Source organism: Cupressus sempervirens, chromosome 2, assembly GCF_028749045.1.
Source record: "Cupressus sempervirens isolate cs-2001-9-10 chromosome 2, ASM2874904v1, whole genome shotgun sequence".
NCBI classification, from domain to species: domain Eukaryota; kingdom Viridiplantae; phylum Streptophyta; class Pinopsida; order Cupressales; family Cupressaceae; genus Cupressus; species Cupressus sempervirens.
In genome coordinates, this window is record NC_143119.1 from 267142626 (window position 1) to 267170463 (window position 27838).

The following is a 27838-nucleotide window of genomic DNA, read 5'->3' on the forward strand; positions in this document are numbered from 1 at the left end:
TTAACCATCAAGGATACCAATCACTGCAGTCTGCAGATATATAATACATAGATATTATAAGACATTACAGGAAGTCAATAAAAGAGATAACCAGATGAATCGCAGAAGATAGATATTACAAATCATCGCAGAAGATATAGAAATTCACAAGCAATCAGAAATAAAGGAAGGCAACTTTGAGAAGGGAAAAATGGCACAAGAGGGACACTTAGTATTGATGTGTCTGACTAAGACTACAAAAGATATCACAACCCATATAGGAAGATCACCATCATATAAGGGAGATATAAATTATGGTAAAGACGGGTAGTTAAGTTGTAGACGTATATATTAGGAGGGGGGGGGGAATCATCAAGAAAAGAACAAATTGGAGGATAAGCAGACCGGAGGCCATTCAGATCATGAATTAAAGATAGAGATAGACTGCAGTTAATTTGGCATAGAAGATGGATCTGAAGGATTTGAGCAATACACAATACAAATCCACAAAGTCCGAAGAATACCTGCATGTAAAAACAAAAGATCAGTCCTTATAGAAGGAGATCGAAACCTGAAAAGGGTAACCTAAAATGAAAAAGTCATTTAATAATTACTAATTAATTATTAAATGTGAATGCATATGGCATAAAGTGAAATCTTAAGAAGGGAGAAAAGGTAATTTAATAAATGAAATTAAAATAACTTTTTTCTCTAACACCCCCTCTTAAGATGAGCAACAATGCAGCTACAAACAATGCAAAGAAACTACAATGCTGAAAGTAAACTTGGGTCCCGGCAACAAAGCCTAATGAGGTACCCAATCACAACCAAATCTCTATGAAACAAAGAAATAGAGAAAATCCAGTGGGAAAAACTCTACTCCAAAAAGAGATAGAAAAAGGATGCACAAATGAAACATCTCAAGAGAATCTCTCAAGATCATAAGTACAAGGAAAGCCTCCATGATAGAAGCTTGAGACTCCATAGCCCCCCCAGAATGGCAGAACTCCTGTGTTAATGAACATACCAATGTGGCTCCAATCTGAAGGAAACAAAAGTAGTGGACAAGGATGATAAAACCCATGTATGTAAGGTACAACTGGAAGTCCTAGTTGATGCTCAAAGGAGAAAGAATGAGAATCCTGAAATGGAATTTCCAATGAAGGTGAGATAATAGGTGTGTTGAATCTGTCATCTGAGAGGAGATGTGTGTCCTCTGATATATCCTCAACAATTGCAGTAGGTGGCTAGATGACTAGAGCTACAATAGTAGGCAATGTTGAAGAGTAATCCTGTGCAAGAGATGGAATCTGAACGGGAGGTGGAGGTGTAGAAGTCACAAAACTGGTCTCGAAAACAACACATAAGTTCAAGCGACTTGACTTCACCTCAGTAGACTTGTGAAAAAAGAGAGAGAGTCTCCGATAGTGGAGATGGTGGACCAAAATGTGAGAAGGAATATAGGCAGGAAGCATGATCAATAGTCCCTATAGCAATAATATTGTCTGTCTCACTATCTCTGATATGCATTGAATCCTGTGCAAACTCAACTGTCTTCCCTGCCCCACTCTGTATAATATGATAAATAGAGAGAAGATTAGAGGACAAAGATGGAACACAAAGTACATCATGAAATGTACCATCATCAATATCAATAGAACCTTTCCCACATACAATCATAACTGTGTTGTTCCCCATCAAAATGTGTGGAGTAGGAGAAGCCTCAAAAGAAGAGAACAAGTCCTGAGAAGATGCCATATGGTGTGAAGCACCTGAATCCAATAACCATCTAGCATAATAAGGAATAGTAGTTGCACATAGTGCATGACCCTTTCATATATCTTAACCATCTAACTAAAATGATGATGAAGAAGAAGGTCTGTGAGAAGTAGAAGGAATATCAATGTTGCTCTTCTGAAGGAGAGTTGTCAAATCTGAAACCTGTTTGACATAGCCATCTAACTTCTTCTCATAGCAATGTGACTCATCATAATTAGGCTTATTACAATAAGCACACTTTGGTCTTTTTGGCTTTGATTTACACCCCTTAGGAGGAGGCGGCCCTAATGAACTGCGAGTGCTAGAATCAGTCTGAGACTCTATAGAATGAGATTTTTGTGTCTTCTCCTTCATCCCTGAAGATGGCCAAGTTACCAATGCATAAGTCTGTGAGCCTGTGAAAGAATCTAACTGAGAGAGCTTAGCTTGCTCTCGAGTCCAATGATCAGAAAAAAACTCCAAGGCATGATAAATCTATTACCCAAAGCATCTTTGGTGGAATAGAAGCTAGAAGCAAAGATCTGAAAGTTTCCACGAAGCTTAGAAAGAATCAGATAGATGCACTGAATATCAATCTTGGTCTTCCCACAACCCTACAATAAAGATCTTTGTTGATTGAACTTCATCAAGACGTCCTCAATGGAAGGAAAAGGCTCCAGTACAAGAGAGGTAAGCTCTACCTCAATCTAAAGTGCCCTGAACTCATTCACTGTACCAAACAAGCCTTCAAGTTTGGCCCACATAGCTAGAGGGGTATTGCACCCATCAAGATGAAACTGTAGACTGTCGGAGACTTGTAAAGAAATCAATCCTATTGTAGCATCCATCTTGTTCTTGTGCTGCATCACCTCAAAAGGCCTCTATAAAACTGGTTGCACTGCATCTAAACAAGACTACAACCATTTTGACCAAAGAAGTTGTGTCATCAAGGTCTTCCAAGTGTGATAATTATGAGGGGTCAGAAGTTCCAGACAACAAGAGGTCTGGGCCATTGTTTTAGGTGTTGAATTGTTTTTTAATGTAGTTCTGGTTTACATAAGTAAATAACAGAAACAATATGACAAAACACCCCCCACAATGCAAAAAAATGAACCCCAACTGCTAGAAGGAATGCGTAAATGAGAGAAGAGCAAAAAAGCTTCAGCTATGAATCACAAATACCTGGTACAAAATACTGGAAAAATGACAGATAATCTAAATAGGGCTCGAGAAGAGCTTTCTGACGATTTTTCCGGATTGAAAAACCGAGCTATAACGAAAAAGTTACCCCCCCGGGAAGATAGAATTCATCAACAGACATTAAGTGAAAAAATAAGTACCAAACCGGAAAAAAAATCTAAAAAATCTTGGAACCAGCTTTCCGGCGCTTCTTTCGAATCGAAAAAAGAGCCCCGTATGCTCAAGATATTGCGAAAAACTGACAAGGCCTCTGTATGAGCAATACAAAAAAATTATTTTTTTTTTTTTAAATAATAATAAAAAATTCACAACCACCAGAGCAGAGTGGCAATGGAGGTCGGGTGGAGCCGCAGTGGTGCAAGGGCGGAGCAACGGCCACAAGAAAGCATCTCCAAATGGAACAAAAAATGGCACCAGAGTATTTAACCGATGCCCGGAGCGGAGTCATAAAACGGTAGCAGCGTCGGCAAACTGTTGTGCCGGCTGTAAAACCATTTTGTGGGCCTGCAAACAGTTTGTGGGACAATTTTTCTTTTTGGAAAAAAAAACTCGGTATGCATGCAAGAGCTCGTATGGCCTTGCTGGGCAAGAAAATTGCCTCCTAGATCAACATTGTCCAAAATCGACAAACTTTATATGAAAATGGGGGTTTTGACGCCTTCTAAATCCAACCGTGAGGTCTATTTGGCCTCAAAGTGCTCCAAAAATCAGAGACCCCCTTGTTTTCAAAAAAAAATACCAAATTTGTTCTGTCAAAGACCGAGGACTAAAAGAGGCTAAGAAAGAAATTTTACCTTCATTACGTAATGATCTTTGTCTACCTTGCAAGCTGTCATGTCTATACTCAAACTTGGGTGGGTCTGGAATATGTATGTATTTATACCCAAATATATATGTGTGTGTGTGTGTGAAATTCATCATTAGCGTGTGTGTGTGTATATATATATATATATATATATATATATATATATATATATCATAATTACTCGGGCAAGCATGAATATATAGGAATGACATTAATATACTAAGACATGGGTTAGGCGTATATTGCCACCTTTACTTTTTATATATTTTCTTGACACTAACTATGGTCATTTATTTAATTTCTTGGGTCGACCACTTGTATTGTATCCACTACCTTATGGCATCAAACTATAACAATTCTTTTTTTGATAAATTGTTTTTAAAGATTTTGCAACGTTCCTTGCCACCTCAGTCTTGGCATACGTGAGCATGTCGTGGGTGATCTTTGCTCATCTTGGCCACTTCTTTCTTTATTTATACTTTGTTCTTGTCACAGGAGCATTCACACATTGTTCATTGTTCTTAGCATATTAGTTTTCTCTCATTATTACACCTTCGTGTTCCCTACTTGAACACATCAAGAGCATTGATGTATTCCATAGTGGTTATAATTTCACTGAGCCGAAGCTCATGAACTATGTGACTCAAATTGGGCACCTTTGGAATCTCGGTTGTCGGTGTTCTGCAAATCTCATATACATCAGACCGCACCAATTGAATCGGATCATGCTTTATGTTTTTATCATTGCATTTTTCTTCCTTGAACTTGCCGATTTCTTATCAGCATTGGCTTTTCTTATTAATTGAAAGTCCAGAGTTAGATGTGATCATTTTTCCATAGTAATCTCATTGCTTCTTCGATATGCTCTATCTGGAATAATTGTTGTGTTGCATATACATATGTTCTGTTTGAACGAGTACCATACAGGGATATAATTAATATATATCTAAGATGGAATATTACTCCTTATGATTGATATCAATAAGAAAGAAAAACATAATAACTTATGATGCCATAGGCCGAAATGGGCATGAAAGATGGCAAAGGAATAAGTGTTCATGAAATACTTATTGATCGAATTGATTGAGCTTCTCCCTACTTCTAGTCCCAGTTAAACATATAGAGGAAGCTACAAATCTTTACCTAGTTAACCTTGTTGAGCCATAATCCATTACGGTTGATCCCATAGTAGCAATCTATCTTGTGCCAATAGTATATATTCACCCGAAGAATGACTAATGCCACTTCTAACCTCCCTTCATGTTTTACCTTTTATGCGCATCCTTAATAAGGATCAGGATCAGCACAAAGGAAATGACTAAGTACAGGTTCTACCTAGAGTAGTATGGAATACTCAGGTCCAATTTTAGTTCCTTCTTTTCAAGCACCAATATCAATGAATTTTGTTGCATGCAGAGGCCTTATTTATAAATAGTAGGGGCAAAGTGAAAGGTAAGGGCACACAAACCATCACCTCGCTCAGCACCCACCTATTGCATCACTGAAGAAAATAAATAAGAAATGAAAGGAGCCCCCTATATATCCATGGGCATGTTGGTTCCCAAAACAACAAATTCGAATCCTATGAGCCTTGACAATCTCAATGCTGGGATTTTTATAGCATATTTGTTTGATCTCAAATGTAATGAAAAGCATTCTCCCTTTAAATTGCTCATATATTGAAAAGTAACTTGTTTGATAATGCTATGTCTTATCGCTCATTTTAGTATCTATATTTATACCTGAGTAAAAAGGTGCGGGAGTGAACCGACACATTATTTCACAATCTAATACTAACATATAAGTTGTGACTATATACAACAAAGATCCTTTTATAACAAGTCTCAGTCTTCATGTAATTATCCTCCTATTCTCCAAACATGTGGTTATGCAAGCTAGGAACTAATCATTTTTTATAGGGATGAAATGGGCACCTTTGGAAAACCAAAATCATACACCGTTGTGAAATTATCCCCATGTTATACGGTCTTTGCTTCTTTGGATATTATCCTCCTCCTTAGTAGGTACAATCCCTTCTTCAAACACTGATTTATTATCTCTCGCACAAACCAAAATATGAAACAAATATGTATAACCTTTGTTATCCATTCTTTCTATCTTCTTTATTCTTTCTTCCTTGATCGCTGACTTTTCTAAGAACGAGTGTCCTTTGTGGCTCACTAGCTAGGAATGTTTGATTGTCATTACTCTCCCTTGGTAATAACTGTTGTCAATTAATTTTCAAGTCTTCATACTTTGAAATTCTTCATCAATTGCTTAGCATGATGTTTGTTTTGCCATGAGGATTCTTTATTTCCTACAAAGAAAATTATCTTGTTTTTCTTTCGTTGATAATTCCTTCATTTTAGTCTTTGTTATACAACATTGCCTGTTTCGATTTTGAGACGGACGAACCTTCTACCCCTATATCTCCCCAACACTAATCCATTCATTATGTATCATAGGAATCGACCATATTGTTGTTGTGTTCTGGATCAACCTAATCATCCTAGAATTTGATGCTTTGGAAACAACAGGAATTTCTATATTCTTTTAAAACCACGTTGAAGTCAAGAAAACTTATCATGATATGTTTTCAGTGTGTTTGACGAAGAGTACTCCCCTTAATACCATAGACACAACAGAAACAGAGAAATAACAACAATTGGCGACAATAAAATATGGACTTCTTATTATCCCTGTAAAAGCAAAATTACAAAATTTTGAAATACAATATTCAGACCCACATGAGCACCTTCCTTACAATAATTTGCAACTCAAAGCTGCAAACTATCACCTAAACTTTTCCTAGACAATGCACGAGCATTCCTTATATAGACATTATTACACTGCCCGAGAAGTTTCTAGACATCAAACCCTAACCCTTGAGATCGACTAACTCTAAAATTACATATAGAGTCGGCGCAATACACCTTTGACACTTATTTTGAATATTTTAGTCAGCCCAACTTTGGAAGGCCATAACTTTTGAACTATTGCTCTGATTAGCTATTATAACCCCTTTTCGAAATCCACAGATTCTAATCTATAGAGTTTGACTCGCGCAAGCTTAAGTTGACCCCATTTCGGAGCCCATCCAAAGCCTCTAAGGTCTCAAAAACTGAGCCTGAAGTTTTTATACCAAAATCGCACACCAAAAATCTGCAATAACTTTACGAATACTCATGATATGGCATTGAGCCTCAACTGGTAGGCTAATAAATCAAAGATGAACATCCACCTCTGAAATTACGACATTCTGAGCTCGTATGACTAACTTACTAAGTAGCAAGCCTTCATAGACAACAACTCTGTACCAAGACAACCCTTATTTAAGAAACAAAAAGAAAATATTTTTGGGTGATGCAAGATTGTTGTTACACCCAAGATGCTCCTACATCAGTGTTTCGTATTGTCAAAAGCTTTGTAGCAAAAGAAAAATTTCCCCAAGTCGTTGTCATTGGCAGCATAATTCCTATGATTGGTATTTTTTATTCAATCACTTGTCAAGCACGTGGCATGCACTTTCAACCCAACATTTGCCTTGAATGTAATGTCCCCATCTTTTTAGCATCTCAGTGGAGTTCTTAGCCTTTACATTCTCCGAAGGCTATGCAGAGAAATAAGGAGAAATTGGTTAAATTAATTTCTTATAAAGCCATTAAATAAATTAAAATTAAAAGGTGACTTTATATTTAATTAATTTAATTAAAAGTGACTAAAGTTAAAAATTAAAGGAATCTTCTAGGAGGAAATTTAATATTATTTTATTTCTTCTAGAACGAGGTCCATCTATTGGAGGAAAAGAATAAATAGGGAGGGCAGCTTCATTGTTGAGCATTGAATGTGTTGCCATCTATTACATCCCAATTTTTGACCTAATTTAAAATATAGCCATTGAGGTTCACATGAAGTCAGTTGACAGTTAAATTTGTTATAATCCTGCAAAATGGTAAGATAGTTAGTCATTATAATTATTTATAACAAATTCATGGAATTGAATAGGCGGTTAGCCATTATGATTATTTATGATTAAATAACTTGTTATGGTAATATGATTTAACTGTGGAGAATTTCCTTGTAGCAAGCACGTCAAAGGGGTGAAAGCATTGTCAAAAAAGAATTAGGCAGAAGCATCACCATCACTTAGCAAATGGGTTGAGAACCTAGCGACTTGAAAATAGGATACATTTGTGGAAACCCGCATGAGCTATTTAAATAAATAATTTGAGAAACATAAAATAATTGAGTTAAAACATAAAAACGTACCTCAAAGGATTTTTAATGATCTTTCATCATATTATTATGTACATATGTATATATGTACATATAGATATAAAAATGAAATGGCATCGTTATATTATGATAATTTAATAAAGTGTTGTCACCTCATTGATATATTTACGTGTACTTATATAAATATAAAATAATAATATTCAAGATATAATAACATTCAAATTATAATCTTCCAACTCTATTCTTTCCATTTTAATATTCTTTTCTTTTAACCGATTAACACTTGGCATGATAAATTGATAATAATCAAATTATAATCTTTCCAACTCTTTCTTCCAACCTTTTCTTTTCTTTTCCTCTCTTTTACAATCAATTTAAACACTTGGCAATATGAATTTGCATATAATCTTTTTAACCGGTGGAAGCCAAGAAGTCACAGCTAGACCTTTAAAAATGGAAGTTGTGAGAGGAGTTGGATGCCTTTTTCTACATTTCTGAATTCTTTCTACTATTGTCTTCAAATCTCCTTGCCTCCATAACACCGAACTCCATCTCATTGCCAGTATTTACTCCGGCCAATACCCCTGCAACTATTGATTTATATTTTTGATCAATCAGTACAATTTTACCTTTGTCGTGCAAGTATTTCCGGCTAGGAAGCAGAGGTAAATGCATTGAAGGTGATGTCTTACACAACGAGAGAGAACCAATCAGCTTGCAAGTTCTTCAAGCAATACTTATCAGGTCATGAGTTACCTTTCAATGTTTTTAAATACAATTTCTACAGCAGCTAGCTAAGCTTAGGAATCTCTTTTCTCTATGACTGTGATCACGTTATTTAACTTGCTGAAAAATCCCTGTGAACTATAATGAACTTTCTTTCTTCTTACTTTCATTGTATCTAGAATCATCATAAAAGAAGTTGAAAAGTATCTCTTAAAGAAGAGTTTCTAAATGTAATAAGAACCGTATGAATGTTGCTGATCTCAAGAACAAGTTTTATTTTGTCACAATTCATTATAAAATATATCAAGAGCAAAATGCTCATAACTTTTCCAAAACACTTGAGATTCACCAGCAATATAGCCATGAAATGGTGAAAAGATGTAAAAGGGCAGAGTGCTCATAATCTTTCAAAGCACCTAGGAATCACCGGCTATGTAGCCATGTATGGTGAAGAGGTGGAATAAATCTACACAAAAATATAAGAGAAAGCAAACATGAATAACTTAAATGAAATATATTTAATAGCTCATGCATGGTCATGTTTATTGTTTTCTCCTACTGTCGAGTCGAGTGGTGTGATTAGATACCAGGATGCTCAATGGATGACAAAATGTTCCCTATCTATTCTGGGTAGGGAGGGCCTTTATCGTTAGAGATTGTGTGAAGATAAGTTTGGTCTGAGGTTGGGTGGTTAAGCCCCTGACAATGTTTCCCTTCCCCACAAGATGTCGAACGTGCGTCAGACAAAGATAAGCTATGCATTCAATTGTTTGTCGGAAACAGACATTTTTACTTTTATGAAGTATATGCAAGAAGAAGACAAAATTAATTGAGTTATATTATCGTTGCAATTATTTTACACTTAGTTGCGAGAGATAGATTTATCTGATGAATTGTTATTTCAGTCTTTCATTTATATGAATATTGAATATGAGCATATCTTCTAATCTTAAGTTATTGCCACAGTTAAGAAATCGAAAGGAAAGGAATGATACAATGGTATCTGAAGCCCTAATTGATTCAGTGGTATCTGGAGCCGTAAATGATGCAGTGGTATCTGAAGCCCTAATTGATTTAGTAGTATCTGAAGCCCTAATTGATACAATGGTATCTGATGCCCTAAATCATCCAATGGTAATCGATGCCCTAATTGATACAATGGTATGTGATGCCCTAACTGACATAGTGGTGTTTAATGGTAATCGTCATTTGATTCTGATATAGCGGTACTGGATGGTAGTTGTTATTTGATATTGTTATAGTAGTATTTGTGGACTAACCTGGGTGGTTGCAGAAGCATCCCTACAATGATTTCTTGGTTCAAATTCCATGGTATGTGGATTTTAATTTCTATAGTAAATTTATTGATAGTGTTTTAAGTTCTTAGTTAAGAAATTTTGTTTAACTGATTTTAATCATCAATCTCTTTCATATGAACGAAACTGATTTAACTGTTTTCCTATGAAAATGAAGTAATAATTGTATTTCTTTGAGTATGTTAGTTGTTAATTAAGACTCGGGAAAATTGGTTGTTACATATGCTATCAGAGCCCTGGGTTCAACGCTGAAACCTTGGGCCCAACATTGTTTTTGAGAAACTGAAAATGTAATGTTGAAAAAGATTTATTCTACATAACTAGATATTACAATCAAAATTGAAAAAAATCACATCAGGAAATCATCCAAAATAGCCAGGGAAGGGCTGAGATGAAATGGACAAATAGATAATCTGCAATATCATAAAGATGAAACAGAATTAAGAAGAAGAAATGATTGGCAAGTCGAGCGGTGGTGATCGGGTCGTTGAACCCATCGGAAATCCTTGGCCAAGGTAGTTTATAGGCATATGTGCTATCTAATGATCACTTGATGTCAGTAGTGCCAGTTATGTAAGCATGTTCGTTTCATAACTGAGCGGACATTCAAAACACCAGGATGCTCAGGTAGTTGGACTGAAGAACATCCCAAGCCCGATTCCAAGGTAGGGAGGGTCAATTAAAATTTAATAGAATGTGTGGGGATAAGTATGGTCCGAGGTTGGGAGGTTAAGCCTATGTCAATGCTTCTCCTCTCACCAATGCCGAGGCTTGCACAATCCCAAAACAGCTCCTATAATCTTGATAAGATGTTATCAAAATCCATGATGATGGCTAAATTTATTTTTTCAGCTGAGTGTTCCCAGCATTTACTTTATGCAATTATATTCCTGTTTATAGGAAATGGTAGAATATTTTGTTATCTATTTTTAAACTTGAACTAAAGGAGGAAAAAAAATTTGAACCATGATCCTCTCTGATGTTGACTAAACAAAAAGGTCATTTTGTGCTTCAGTATGGAGTAAACACACTTGAAACTATCAATGCTTGTTTATGGATGTAAACTTTTGTTTGACTTGAGTTTTTCCTTGAAACATTACACTGATGAGATGGGCATGAAAGCCTAAGTCACACAAATGAAAAAGATAAACTTCCAAAAAATTACAGATGAATGATGAGCTACTTGATAAGAATCTAATGATTTGTTTTAGATGCTTATGATCTTGATTAGATGTGTGATGATCTTACATAGTATATCATGTTTATACCCTTTGACACACTGCTATACATGTATAATACACATGCGATGTTGATCTTACATATGGAGCTGTTGTATATTGTTTTGGAGATGAAGTGTATATTCTATCATGAGATGATTATTCTAATGAAATATTATTATGACAAGATGGGCAAAAAGGCCGAGGTTACATAAATGATAAACATGGATTCACTAACCTTTTTCAAGTGATCTGTAAGTTTGCAAGGATGATCTACCCATTAATAAGTGTCATATGCCAAATGGTATGTATAAGCAATTTAAATTATGATCAAGTTATGATCTAGAACCTGCTAGTTGAAGAATTAACATTTTGAATACTTATCTTACTCTCAGTTATTGAACCCTAAAAATTCTCTTAAATGAAGATATCAATATGGAATCGAACTAATGATATGGTGAGTGTCTAAATGAGTATGACAAGAATATGAAATAGAATCAACTCAATTGATGCTAAGATAACCACAAGTACGGTAAAGTGAACTCAGGTGAGTATGTGTTTAATTTTATGAGATCGTGCAAGTATCTTCCTGGAAACATTCAAGTAAAAATAGACCTTGAGTTTTAATTTTGATTTAGATTTTGATCCAATTTTGAAAGGAAATGATATCACGATGCTATAATATACGTCTTGTATTTGGAGTATTCTTTTAGTGTCTAATTTGCAGAGATCATCAAGGACGATGAAACACAAAGGGGAATGGTACATCACATTTCAATTTTAAATACTCCTTTATAATGTTTGTTACAATTTCAAGTTCATCAAGGATGATGAAACACAAAGGGAATGGTATGTTACATCCCAATTTTTTGCCTAGTTTAAAATATAGCCGTTGAGGTTCACATTAAGTCAATTGACAGTTAAATTTGTTATAATCCTACAAAAGGGTAAGATAGATAGTCGTTATAATTATTTATCACAAATTCATGGAATTGAAGAGGCAGTTAGCCATTATGACTATTTATGATTAAATAACTTGTTATGGTAATATGATTTAACAGCGGAGAATTTCTTTATAGGAAGCATGTCGAAGGGGTGGAAGCATTGTTAGAAAAGAATTAGGCAAAAGCATCACCATCATTGGGCAAATGCGTTGAGGACCTAACGATTTGAAAACGGGCTACATCTGTGGGACCCGCATGAGCTATTTAAATAAATAATTTGAGAAACATAAAATAATTGAGTTAAAACATAAAAACATACCTCAAAGGATTTTTAATGATCTTCATCATATTATTATGTATATATGTATATATGTACATATAGATATAAAAATGAAATGGCATTATTATATTATAATAATTTAATAAAGTGTAGTCACCTCATTAATATATTTACATGTACTTATATAAATATAAAATAATAATAATATTCAAGATATAATAACATTCGAATTATAATAATATTTGAATTATAATCTTCCAACACTATTCTTTCCATTTTAATATTCTTTTCTTTTAACCAATTAACACTTGGCATGATAAATTGACAATAATCAAATTATAATCTTTCCAACTCTTTCTTCCAACCTTTTCTTTTCTTTTCCTCTCTTTTACAATCGATTTAAACACTTGGCAATATGAATTTGCATATAATATTTTTAACCGGTGGAAGCCAAGAAGTCACGGCTAGACCTTAAAAAATGGAAGCCATGAGAGGAGTCGGACGCCTTTTTCTACATTTCTGAATTCATTCTGCTATTGTCTTCAAATCTCCTTGCCTCCATAACACCAAACTCCATCTCATTGCCAGTATTTACTCCCGTCGATACCTCTCCAACTACCAATTTATAATTTTGACCAATCAGTATGATTTTACCTTTATCATGCAAGTATTTCCGGCTAGGAATCAGAGGTAAATGGGTTGAAGGTGACGTCTTAAACAACAACAGGGAACCAATCAGCTTGCAAGTTCTTCAAGCAATACTTTTCAGGTCATGAGTTACCTTTCAATGTTTTTAAATACAATTTCTACAGCAACCAACTAAGCCTAGGAATCTCTTTTCTCTATGACTATGATCACGTTATTTAACTTGCTGAATAATCCCTGTGAACTATAATGAACTTTCTTCTTATTTTCATTGTATCAAAAATCATCATAAGAGAAGTTGAATAGTATCTCTTAAAAAAGAGTTTCTAAATGTAATAAGAACCGTATGAATGTTGCTGATCTCAAAAAAAAGTTCTATTTTGTCACAATTCATTATAAAAGATATCAAGAGTAGAATGCTCATAACTTTTCCAAAACACCTAGGATTCACCAGCAATGTAGCCATCAAATGGTGAAGAGGTTTAAAAGGGCAGAGTGCTCATAATCTTTCAAAGCACCTAGGAATCATCGGCTATGTAGCCATGTATGGTGAAGAGGTGGAATAAATCTACAAGAAAACAGAAGAGAAATCAGACATGAATAACTTAAATGAAATCTACTTAATAGCTCATGCATGGTCATGTTTATTGTTTTCTCCTGTTGTCAAGTCGAGTGGTGTGATTAGATACCAAGATGTTCAGTGGATGACAAGATGTTCCCTGTCTATTCTGGGTAGGGAGGGACTTTCTCATTAGAGATTGTGTGGGGATAAGTTTGGTCCGAAGTTGAGTGGTTAAGCCCCTGACAATGTTTCCCCTCTCCACAAGCTGTCGGACATGCGTCAGACAGATAAGCTATGCATTCAATTGTTTGTTGGAAACAGATATTTTTACTTTTATGAAGTATATGCAAGAAGAAGGTAAGATTAATTGAGTTATATTACCATTGCAGTTGTTTTACACTTAGTTACGAGAGATAGATTTATCTGATGGATTGTTATTTCAGTCTTTCATTTATATGAATATTGAATATGAGCATATCTTCTAATCTTAAATTATTGCCACAGTTAAGAAATCGGAAGAAAAGGAATGATACAATGGTATCTAAAGTCCTAATTGATTCAGTGGTTTCTGGTGCCCTAAATGATACAGTGGTATATGAAGCCCTAATTGATTCGGTAGTATCCGAAGCCCTAATTGATTCGGTAGTATCCAAAGCCCTAATTGATACAGTCGTATTTGATGTCCTAAATGATCCAATAGTAATCGATGCCCTAATTGATACAGTGGTATGTGATGCCTTAACTGACATAGTGGTGTTTAATGGTAATCGTCATTTGATTTTGATATAGCGGTATTGGATGGTAGTTGTTATTTGATATTGTTATAGTGGTATTTGTGGACTAACCTAGGTGGTTGCAGAAGCATCCCTACAATGATTTCTTGGTTCAAATTCCATGGTATGTGGATTTTAATTTCTATAGAAATTCATTAATAGTGTCTTAAGTTCTTAATTAAGAAATTTTGTTTAACTGATTTTTACCATCAATCTCTTTTATATGAATGAACCTAATTTAACTATCTTCCTATGAAAATGAAGTAATAACTGTATTTCTTTGGGTATGTTAGTTGTTAATTAAGACCCAAGAAAACTGATTGTTACACCATCTACTCTTCCGAATAACTTGTGGAGCTAAGGGATTCTGCAGTTGCTACACTGATTGTTGGGAACGAACACTCCCATTGATTTGCATAACTGAGGTGGTGAAATATCTTCCGAAGGATTGCGACTGTTGGAGAAGACAAATCAATCTTTTCACTATGCCAAATTTGTGGCCTAGTGCCAGATTTGTGAAGTAAGGAATAAGTTGGATATTGCTACTGCTACAGTGTCGTCGCTACAGTGATTTGCTACAGGAACATTCATATTTTTGGAGCAATTCCAAGTTTTTAACTACTACATTTTGCATTGTTTGAGAATAGATATTTAGGGCATTGGTAGGGTTTGTAAAATCTGTTGTAATCTGATTTATATCAGAGTTTTATATCAGAATTTGTTGCCCTAATGTCTTATTGATGTAGATGCATATTTTCCTATTTGTAATCAGTGTTATACAAAAACAATTGCATCTTCATTATTAGATGTTTGGTGTGTTCTTTGCAAGCATATTTATTGAAGTTTGGCATTTAGAAAGCAATCAGAATTTAGATATGCAGTATATATCTTGCTTGCAAAGTGTTTGACAAAATGTCAAACAAGTGAATTAGAGAAGACTTTGTGTTTGACGAAGTTATAACCTGTTAGGGTTATAACATTGAACAAGTGAAACATTTGTTGAGATTTATAGGATCATTTTTTGCAAATGAAATAACACTACCATTGTAATTGGTGTGTTCCAAATGCAGATTTGAAGACTTATAAATATGAGAAGAGAAGATATAGAGACATGTCTCTATATGGTAAATTATATGTTGATCATTATTAGACAATATATATAGAATAATATATATATAAACATACTTATATGTATATAGGAGAGTTTGTCTAATTAATAAATAACCAATGACCATAGAAAAATTATCTTTAATTCCATTCAATCCAACTGAAGCTACAACATTGACACTCCCTCTTAACTAGGGAGGATTGTTATAGAACACATTGTGCTCTCAAGTATATGAAGAGATGTCATCTCAGTATGATATTCCTACAATGGCATATTTAAGGATATCAACATATATCCATCAACTTAGATGTTATCTTTCAGTATAATCCGAAGTATGTTTCAACAAGAAATATCAATCATATGATATTCATCATATTTTATTCTTTTGGTATGTGCATTGGCATCAAATCCTTGATGCCTACCAAAAGAATATGTTATATCCAAGAAGGATATGAGATATATTATTTCCAGCACTCTGGGACAACAACTTAATGAAGTTGATCTAGATAACTAGTAATCAAGATGGAATGAACTCTATCATGACAAGTATCATGATCTTGAGCACTCTGAGACAGCAAGTTAATGTAGTCTAATCATGATACATTCGTCATTATGACTACCGACACTCCAGAACAGCAACTTAATGTAGTTTGTCATGATAACAGGTCAATCTATTGATAAGATCGTCAACTTACAATAGCAACCCTCCAAATATATATATATACATGAAGATCGTCACCTTTCATTACATAATCCACATACATAGTAACCACCATGAACCGAGTTAGAGGGTGGGACAAGGGCTTTCACCTCAACTTCTCTCTCACAGAAAAGATTGCATTATAAGGAATTTGACTTAGAACTTCTCCCTCGTAGAAAAGATATCATTCACAAGGGATTGCACCTCAAAATTGTCCCTTTGAACAATGATCTTGGGAAGTCGGGTCCTATAATTATTCCCTTGGAGGCTCTCTTCGCCCAAGGATGCCTGTTGAACTCCTCTTGAATCCGGTATTGATCTTCCAACTTTCTGGTGATAAGTCATCTCTTCCTCATGATGTACATAGGAGTAGGCCCATCAAAATCATGCAAGCACACACATGTATTTCTAAACTCTTTCTAAATATTAATCTTCTGAGCTCCTACGTTGCCTTTGCAGAAGTGTCAAACTCTCTTAATATAGAAGGATACTCATAAATTCAATCATCACGAATATTTTCTTCAAGAGTCTCACTTTATCCAGCCTTCTTTTCTTGCAAGAACATCCCCAAACACAAAGGAAAAGATCAAGGCAAATAACTCTTATAGTATGTGTAGAATTACAAATAAGAGAGAATACAATGGGTAGATAAACGTAATACTCAAAGCTAATGAATACTTATCTATGCATCCTTGATACAAGTTACTTTAATGAAGGTCCATATTTGTCAAGTTAGAAAATTCCTTCATATAAGCATTTGTCAAACAATGGTAATGGAACATTGGACATTATTCCCCCCACAATGTAGATTTCCCATTCTTATATTGTTGAACAACTTCCTTATATCTTCTACTTTTGATATCAGTAAACAATAAAAATTTGTGTCAATTGAATCATTCTCATTGGCTTTAGTATTATGGGGTGTTTAAGTCATTTCTAATTGGACAAGTCTAGAACATGTGTAATTGTCATTCAAGATTGATAATAAACATCACCAACTCCATCATAGCTTTCATGCATGCTACAAATATTATGGTGACTGATTGTATTCCCCCATAATATTGTTGCAGCCCCTCTATCATATAGTATGATAGACCTGCAATTTTTATATTACTAAGAACATTGTTTCAGCTATGCAGATTCTTCAAAACTTGAATTTATGTTAGATCTATTTCATAAATGTTTAACGATATTTGTCTCTTTTGAAGCAATCTGTAAATGTATGTGTTATCAATGCTCAAATTCTTAAAGATTTACTAAAGATATCAGAGATTATATTTATTCACGGAAGCATACTCTTCTCACCAGGTGTTAGTTTCTTTTGTGTCTTTGAACCACAAACACTGCATAAGACTCAGAATAGATCAACACCTTAAAGAACAAAGCCACGAGTTCTCCAAATATTTGTCCTTTCAAACAGTTTGAGAGAAGACCATAACTATCGGGCCCCACTAATAAGTCCATGGCATATAAGAATATTGCAGCTCAAACCCCACTGCTATGCAAGTAACGTTAATGTGCACCCTTTTGTGATTCATTCTTTGTATAGATAATGTTTAAATTTGGATGATGTGAGACTTACTGCCGATGAATAATTCCAAAGAATGTTCCAAATGGTATCCAGATGTTATTCCACCATCAACAGATGCTACTTGGTCATATTCAGAGCTATCCATTTGTCGCTTCCCTTCCTCTCGCCTCTATGTCTTTACTGCTTTGAATCATGCCTTAGCTGGTAAGTCAGTGAAACTGACATCTTACTCAATAGCACCTTGACCAAAATTATCCCAACAACAATGTTCTTAATGGACAAATATTTCTCTGCCACTTCAAAGTGACTAGCTCAAATGCAATGTGGTTCCCGATGGTGGTCATTGGATTCCTTTCTACGTTCAATTCTGTCATGATTTCTCTGGCACTCACAATGATGTCGATTCTCGTGTTTCCCAGGCTTCTCGATGTTACCAAGGTTCTCCTCAATAAGTTTGTTGTGCAATATCTTCACATGTTGATGCCAGAGGAAGAATCCTCTTAATCAATTACACTCTTTAACCAATGTGACGATTTTATTAGTTGGGGCACTCGCCAAACTTGGTCTATCAATTACGCTTCTTAACCAATGTAATGCCTGTTGTTGGAATGTGAAACATAGCCCCACTCTTCAACAAACTACTACAGTTGCACCTTCAGTACTCCCTGTGCATGAGTTCTATCTATGTACTTCAATATTCACAACTTCATTTGTGATTAGCACATAAATATTGACTGGTATTCTACAACAATCATTGAATGGCCATGTTTGAAACAATCTTAGGCTTCCATAAAGATGACTGTGATGAACTCTTGTATGTTCTAGACACACGACAATGATTGTTGTTTTAAAATGACATCTCTCCTGCTCATGCACAGTTGAACATTATTAAGTAATGCGTCTCAAGCTTAAATAAGTTTGATATCCTCATGTTTTGTAGAATGTTAAAATATTTCATTGTTCACGGCAATAATAATCAACTACATCAAAACTATCCAAAATATCCCATTGAATATAAATATAAACTTCCAGCGTCATATCAAAATGGACTGCCTCTCTATTACTCCAATAAAATATTTCTCTCAAAAAATCATCAAAAAACTAAATTCATATTTTGGTACAATATAGCCATTTGAATGCATTGTTGACTGAAATCTATATTTTTTTGCTAAAGTTTTGACTGCACTTTTTCTTCACCTTCATGGACATTGAATATGTAACAATTTGTTGTGTTATCATCCCAATTGTCCATCTTGTCATTGCCATGATAGTTTGAATATCTGTTTCGAATATATATATCAATTTCTGATTCAAATTGCCAGATATTTTTGTCTGCATCTGCTACTCTATCGTTACTTATTTGTGGACTGGAAAGGATTTACTTTGATCATCATATCATATGCTTTGTTTAGTATGTATGCAGGCATTCTTTTTCCATCATATTTTATTCACAGACTTGATCTTCGTTGTCTGTAGGTACCAAAGACCCTGCTAATTCTCTGAAGTTGAATGGGAAATATCTCTCTTTTATAGGTGCATTTTGTCGAGGCTTATTATTACCACTAACTGGGTTTGGGAAGGTGTGTTCCTTGGATCTCCCTGATTCATTTAATCACTTTCTTGCATTTCCAGCTTTGCTCTGATACCATGTTGAGTTTTATAGGATTGTTTTCTGCAAATATAATAACATTACCATTGTACTTCGTGTGTTCCAAATGCAGATTTGAACACTTGTAAATATGAAAAGAGGAGACAAATCTCATGAAGAGACATGTCTCTAGATGGTAAATTATAAGTTAATCATCATTAGACAATATATTAAGAATAATATATATATAAATAATTATATGTAACATAAATATATAGGAGCGTTTGTCTAATTAATAAATAACCAATGACCATAGAAGGATTATCTCTAAGTCCATTCAATCTGATAGAAGCTACAACATTGACAACATTTACCACAGAACACAATTTTGATGATACAACATTCTTAAATATGTGCTCTCTCTTGTATTCAAATGCTTCACTTTCCATATAGATAGATACAATCCACCCATGCCAAGCATGCATAACCGGAAGAGGATGACCTTAAGTACTAAAAACATAGTTTCTATCTGTCAAAAGGCATCCTTAAAGAGAAGATATGGGTTTTTGCACATTTCAGCAAGAAAAAGCTATGTAGATGATCTTCCAATTTCATCATAACATCTCCCATACTGGCAAACCCACCATTTACGTGTGTAAACATTCAAGGAATTAATGATTGCCTCGCCAACCTCTAGGTACCATGGATGTTTGGTTGCTTGATATAGAAATAAACTTGACTCCGCCAATTCAAAACGCAAGGGATAATATTTCTCTGTTGGGTGCAACATGTCCCTATCTAATTGGTACCTTTCTGGTAGAACACCAAATCTTTCCCATACACTGAAAAATTCAAGGTGAGTTGAATTTCCATCTAACACATCACCAACCATGATCTATAACCTAGCCAAAAGGCCAAGAGACTTGTAAGCTGACAGTAAGTTACTTTTCATGTTCTCGTATCAGCTTCATGATATGATGGACCATGCCGAAAATATTTTTGCGCCACAGCACAGTAATATGCATAGTAATATGCGCCGAAGAGAACATATCCCAATAGTCATCCCTTCCAAACAGGATGTGAGCTTTAATAAGATACTCATAAAATGAATCAACACCAACACCAATTCCAGATGAGTGTTCAATCCATTCTCTCGTTGTTACATCCAATGTGGTTCCCATTAAATCTAAAAAGTTCCTCATGCTCCATAATTTATGAAGCGCACACAAAGCAAAGTCCTCATACTCAGGTTTGCCTATCAATCCTAATAATGCACCCATTTCAGTATAAGGGAATCTCACCGCAGCTAGATGTTCTCATCTTGGTAGCCTCATTCTCCATGACTCCATGCTTTTGTTTGAGATGAACAATCTTTATTATGATCAGAAGATGAGACTTCGATCTCCAGTATTATTATCTGCAGAACGAAAACATGAAATAAACATACAGAGTAAGTTGAGTTACTTAAAATGTTTAAATGGTAATGACATTAGGATTGTTTTATGCAAAGTAATAATTAGTGTGATGATTGAAGTTCATTTATTATGGAAGATGTAACTGAAGGATACGAGAGAAGTCCTAACTAATCATATACAAGAATTATTTTTTCTTGTCCTAATGCCGACATGTTAATAGTATAAAAGATAAAGTTGATAGTGAAAGAGGGTGAGAAAGTCCAAGCCAATAACAAGCCAAGCCCCCTAACCCATCCCCTAGGTCTAGTTTCAAGTGGAGTTGGCGAATCACTATCAACCACCTAATGCAATTAAATAGGTATCAATTGTTTGTATGTATATAAATGTACACGCTTCTTGTTCGATAATGAAGGGCAGCAATATTAGAGTAAACAAAGGCAAAGGCTTCTCTAGCACCTATGGTAGTAATTGTTTCACCCATTAAAGATTCATTAGTTGCAATGCCTACTGGAGATTGATGAGATAGAATTCCATAGCTCTAAGTTGTGAAGTCCCCTTCGAAAGATCTATATCCATATCCCATGCCTGATAATTGGCAATAGACCAAGTCTTACCACTAGCAGTAGAGAAGGTCACAGAGATTGTACGAGTTTAAGTCCCTAACGGTGTAAGATATTATGTATATTAATGTGGTGATTCTATTCTTAGCAAAATGAGGGGACCACTCAATTTAAGATGAAGATCTAGAGCCATATCCATAGGGATCTATGCATGCATTTTGACCTTCATTTTCATAATCTTGATCATGTATAAAATGGTAAAGGGGGGAGTGAGCAAGGCAATATCCTTCTCTATGTCTATTCTATAGAGGCAAAGGCAACTGGTTTTAAGATTAGATCAACAAAATCTAGTTCTGAATCAATTGGCTCTTACATAAGAGACTATGCTATAGGTACATTTGGATCTACTCCTAGAGGATTTGTATCTCAATTTGTTTTTTATTATACTGTTGGAGAATCTGCTCCATCCTCAATCTAAATCTTGAACTTTAATAAGGGTCTCTAATCTTTATTTGCACATGTATCAGTGAATATGGGCACTATATTTGTCAGGTCAATGCTTGTGACCTCTGTTATAGGTGGTTATGGGTCTTCAATGGTCTATGCCCTACTATGACAAAGGTGACCTCCATCTAGATATGCTACTGTCGACTTTAACTATTCGGGTGAAGCTCAATTTGGATCCCAATCGGGGAAACAAACTCAATCTCAATATGGAAAAACTACTACTTTTGCTCAGAAAAATCACTCTAGAAATGACACCACATACGCTACTAAAACAAAAGGGGATGCTATTTATTCTTAGTCAACGGGTTATGGTTATTTGGTTGAATCAAGAAAAAAAGAAACTTATTGTGTAACGGGTTAAACTTTTACAAAGTCCATCTTTTAATTTGGTATGGGCGAGAAGCTAGCTCTTAGACCATTCCCGCTACCCATGCACCTCTCCTCGTTTCCAGTGACTATGTCTAAACGTTCTCCCTATCCTAACTTTACCTTTGCCTCTATCGCTTACCTTGTTGCTAGGTGATAAACTCTCTTTGTTGTTGGGACCCTTCTTCCCTATCTGGGCAACTATATCAATAGTAGTTGTTTCTTGATCAAAAATAATAAGGAAAACCTGGGCAAGCTATGCTCCGAATTTCACCTCTACCTCTGGCTTTGACATTTCTCAACTAATAGGCTCTCTAGTTGCACCTTGCTTTATCTTGTAGCCTATATGTGCATCTCTTGATCTCCTACTATTTTATGCATCTTTGGGGCAGGTCGGAGTGTCTGGCAGTAAAATAATAGCACTTCATGCGGATTTATTTGTGGTATGGGCTCTCTTAGGTATGTTGCTCAGCTATCTCTATTATTGCAATCTACAAAGGATGGCTCAATGGGAGCCAAAGTATAGATGATCCTAATTTGTTGTCGATACGTACATTTAAGTTACTGGTTAAATAGTGGAACTATATAGTAAATGGAGCAAGATACCTAAGCAAAGTAATAATGTCCTTGCCATGGGTGATAGGGCAAGGAATTCATTGACAAATACAAGGATAACAAGGTACTTGAAATGTTTCTTCCAACTAATCTTTTTTATTCATTTATTCACTACTTTCATTGGACGATATTCCTCTATTATTCCTAATTGTTACCACAATGGTATCTAAGGAAGTGCTTCCTATAGGGGCATCTTGGAAACTGAACCCACCTTTGTCAATTAGGAAGAATAACTATTGCTTCCTATAGTTTTTTTTTTTTTTTTGTCCATTTGTTTTCTTTATATCACTCCATTTCTCCATTCATCCCCACACTCCTACTAATTAAGGCATGAACAACCTATTAGAAGATTAGGGGCCTAGCCCAGTGGATACTAGGCTAATCGTTGTAGACATGGAGAGAGAAATCAGTAGGTTCCATCCTGTCCCAAATTATTGATGCATCCATAGTTACATGGTAGTCCAATTAGTGGACAACACCTCCAATTTATCTCTAGGTATAATAAGGTTTTGTGAAACACACTATTTTCTACATTGCCAACACTCTTTCTCCTGCCCACTCGATGAGGGGAACCATCAACTCCTCTATTTGTTTCATTTACCTTTGCCTATAAAATAGTAGGGAGCATCTACAACTAGAGGTTCCTAATTGGCTAGGGACGGGAAGGATAGCCTTGAGCTTCATGCTTGAAACCCTATCTGCTATGGATCCGCCCTCTATCTCTATCTCTCAAGAAAGAAAGCAACTAAGGTGGATAATTGAGGATTTTCCTCTTCTTGGTTGGAGATTCTAACACTTGCCCCACAATAGGTGGACCAAAAGATTAAGGAATTCAAAACTGATTGGCCATGGACAATACTCATCTCTATCTCAATCTATAGCTACTGCACAATCTAGGGAATAACAATTATAGGCGAGTAGGATTGAGAAATGGTTCTCAGAAATGGAATTATTGGGTTAGATGCAGATGTGGTATTACAAGCTTGGTCTTATTATTACGCATCTTCTCCCTCACCTTCTTAAGTTGGCTTAAAATTATTATTAGCTGAAACAAGGGCCCTTTATATTTTAAGCAGTATACCTCATATACACAATTGTTGAACCAGTAGAATGTCATTGACACCCTACTATTCTAAGGCCTTCCTAGCATGCCTACCTATGCCTTACTATTTCAACCCTAGAGAATTGATGAATCCGTTCTTATTCATTACCCAAGTCCACGTATTTCTCTAATCACATTGATTAGCTCTATACATCCCTACCCACCCCTTTATGTTTCAGATTCAATTGTTGGATCAAAGAGAGTCAATTCTACTGTTGCCAGTTAGAATAAAGCAGATAGATGAATTGTCTCTCAAAAATTCATTGTGTTAATAGTCATATCACTAAGCATCTCTTCCCTCTACATATTCAAGTCTCGAGCTAGATGAATAATTTCATGTTTTTCTCAAGATCTTAGAGAGATAGACAATCATCTCTACTATATCTCATTTATAAGAGTCAGTCAAGTATGTGGATACATAAGATTACCCATGACCTAGTGAGTAAGGACTAAACTATTAAATCGAAGCACCAACTTTGAGATCATGGATATTTGATAGACTTATTCGCTCTGATACAAGAGAAATACCTGTAGTTACTAAGCCTTCTTTCCTATCATCAATGGAAACTGCATATGTAAGACCAGGCGTAGGAGTTAAAATGATCATGGGATTTAGGCCAAAGTTGAGGAAGCAATAAGTTTAGATGGTATGTAATAGTTAGCTCTTCCTATTCATTCTTCAAGAAAAGCATCCTAAGATCGAATAGATTACTCACTACAGATAGATTAGAGCACCACGCAGACTAAGTTTAAATTAATATGCAAATAGAGCCTATATAATGGTAGGGGCACCTAGTTGAGTCATATTTAGTTTTGAAAGCAGATGTTCAAGTGACAAGAACTATAGTTAAAGGCACAATAAATGAGGTGACCCTAGCATAGCTTCGATAAATGGATGTGTTTTACCTACAGACTCATCTCAAGCAATGTATAGCATTCCTAGTAAACCAATCTTAGCCCCCTGCTATTAAAGATACGTACAGTGAGCCAGATGATTAAACAACTATGAGTTGTTAAACTTCCTATCTTTAATGTTAGTACACATTCGCTTAAATATTTATTCATGTGTCTAACAATGATAATCCCCGGCACACCAAGATGAGTAACTATTCTTTTAGAAAATAGGGGCTTTGATCTAGCTAGTCAATCCATATGCAATCACCTTTACATGACTTTTTTACTTGATTAATAGAGGTGGGTTCACTTTGACATTTGAGTATGCATTTATTGCTCAAGCATCGACCCTGCCTTTACTGTCGATTGGACAAATTCTTAAAACTGATTTAGCTATTGGTATTCCTACATACATTTTACCACAATGCTAGTTAGCCTTTCCTGAAGCTGTTTAGTAAGGTCTTGACCCATTCTCGTGTGACCAATTTATATAGAGGGCAGTACGACGAAGAAGAAATAGATAGTTTTGAATCTGGTGCTTCCACTTCCTTCTAACCTATGGAGGAAGCAGCCGGAAAAATAAATATTGAATATTTTCTCGCTCCAGATGTATCCAATTCCTATCTTTGTTTGCAGTGGCAGTGACTAGCATTAGGGAAAGATTCACCTTGATTGATCTATTGACTCCAATCATTAAGGTTGATCCTGCACCTGCATACCTTCTTATAGCAGTCGAGATCAATAGGCTTAACTTTAATAGGTTCAATAGGTAGGGTCTGTTTCTCAACTGCCCTCGACTATACTGAGCTATCGGATCTTATCCTAAGTACATATACTCAAGAGGAACCCCAGCTAGGAAGTAACCTATTAAAAAGTTGTTTTTAACCAAACTCCTTCAATGGTGCCCCCAATTCTTAAAAAAGTTGCCCTTGACCATAACATATAGAGGGTGCTTCAAAGAAAATAGTTTATCAAAAGGTGAGAGATGCCATTATGTTACATCCCTTATTTTGTTAATTTTAAAAATATATTTAGTCGGTGATATTTCAAACTAATCCAAAATGGTTGGTTAAATTAGTTACTGATTTTGAATTCATATGAATAGAAATATTGGTTATTCGTTATGTTTCATGTAGAATGGAAGATATTGGTTAATCATATGTTATTACATGGATTGGAAATGGTTAATTAATATGGTTATCAATTATGGAAACTAATTTTCATTTGAATAATGTGGAAGTATGCTTTCACCATGTTAATTCTTCTTGCAGAAGCACAGTGATGGGGGGGGGAAGCATTGGCAGATAGGGAATAGAGCACAAGTGCAGCAACCTGCCACTAAGCTAACAAGTATGAGTCTAAACCACTATGGTAAGGGGAAAGCAAGTTGGACAACCTAGATTATGCCAAGTGTCCACAATGGGTTAAATAGGACATCTTCTAAAAAGATACAAAAATATATATTCACATGAACATTAAGCAAAATAAAAATAATTACTACCTTTGATTTGGGAATTTGGATGCTCTGCATTGTCATGTCCCCTCTTTTAGCTCTATCTAGCAGGACGTGGGAGTTAGCCTATCAGGGAGTCTCGTAGGTTGGCAGTGGTGTTTAGAGACTCAGTTAGGGTATACAGTGTTCAGATCTAGAGTTCTAGACAGTAGGAGGGCAATTGAGAGCAGTTCCTTAATTGTAGGAGTTTCCTAAATTTTAGAAGGTGGAGATGAGTTATAATCTTGAGTCTCTATGAGATCATTCTATGGCTTCAGTTTCAGGAGATTCGGAGACGTTCCTATTTTTTAGGAGTATCACTAATTTTGAGGGATGAGACTGTCAGTTATTTTAGATTATCCAGCATCAGTCACAGGAAGTGATGAGTTCAGTTTCACCTTGTAGAGGTGTTTTGGCTATCAGTTCGCTATCTGAGAAATATTTTAATATATTTAAATATTCTCCTAAGTTAGCATTTTAATAATTTAAATAAGGCTAAGTTATAGCCATTTTGGAGTAATAAGGGGTTTTTTGGCCTCATCTGGGTGAATATCCCTTGGTGTAATAACTCGTTGAAAAGTTCTTGAACTTTTCTAAATATTTCTCTTTTGACTCAAAGCAATTCAGTGAACAGATTTCTTTCTATTGGAAAAAAGGTCATTTTCTAGATACCTAACCACTTTAAAAATGAGAAATATATTATTTTATAACCCAACGCCACATGGAGACACCTTTAGGGTTCGAGCTAAGTTTGGTGGATTATAAGGAGGTAAAAGACAAAGTTCAAAGGCATTATTGACATATTACATCTTGGATTTGTGTTTTGGGCTCTGATTGAGCTTTCAACATTTGGGACGCCAAACCCACTTGCTTTGCCTGTTTGGGACGTAGCCCCCAAAACAGTAGTTTGGATTCTTGCAGTCAGAAGCATCTTGGAGATTGTGCATTGTTTCTTCTGGGGAACGCAGTGCTGAGTCAGAGTTTTAGCTAGGGTTTGGGTATTTTACCCACGCGTGGGCACTTTGTAGCTATACAATCGCGCCTAACAGCCATCTACTTTTCCACGTATAGCATTTGAGAGCTGGATTCTGGCTGTAGCTTCCTTCTGGGCTCATATTTCACCTTCATGCCTTCAGAAAATCAACGGAAGAGATCCATCAAGGATCTTTCATGCATCCTTCTTGTGATGTCAAATATGACTTATTATATAAATAATACTCATAGTACTTATGTACATTTTTACGTGTTACATATATGTATATGTATGTATGCGTATATTTAAATATAACATATCTGTAAGTATACGCATATTTGAAATATAACTTATACATTGTATGTGTACAAATAACACATACAAACATGCATAAATAATATCAGTATTATTGATATAATAAATTATAGGAAGGGACCACAAACCCTTTCGGAGAAGTTTCATGGGAAAAAAAAAATGGCAGAGCGCTCGAGGTCAAGCGCTCAGAGAGGGTTTACAGTGAATAGGAGGAATAATGAAAGGTTTGGG

The 27838-nt window shown here is 35.3% G+C and overlaps 1 protein-coding gene and 1 pseudogene across 3 annotated transcripts in view; both read right to left on the reverse strand.

Annotated features, from left to right (window-relative positions):
- On the reverse strand, nt 1–27434 carry LOC149572080 (alpha-mannosidase I MNS5 pseudogene; annotated as a pseudogene).
- LOC149572079 (putative N-acetyltransferase ycf52) overlaps nt 1–27838 on the reverse strand; it is a 144648-nt gene that overhangs the window by 2143 nt on the left and 114667 nt on the right. The window lies entirely within an intron of this gene.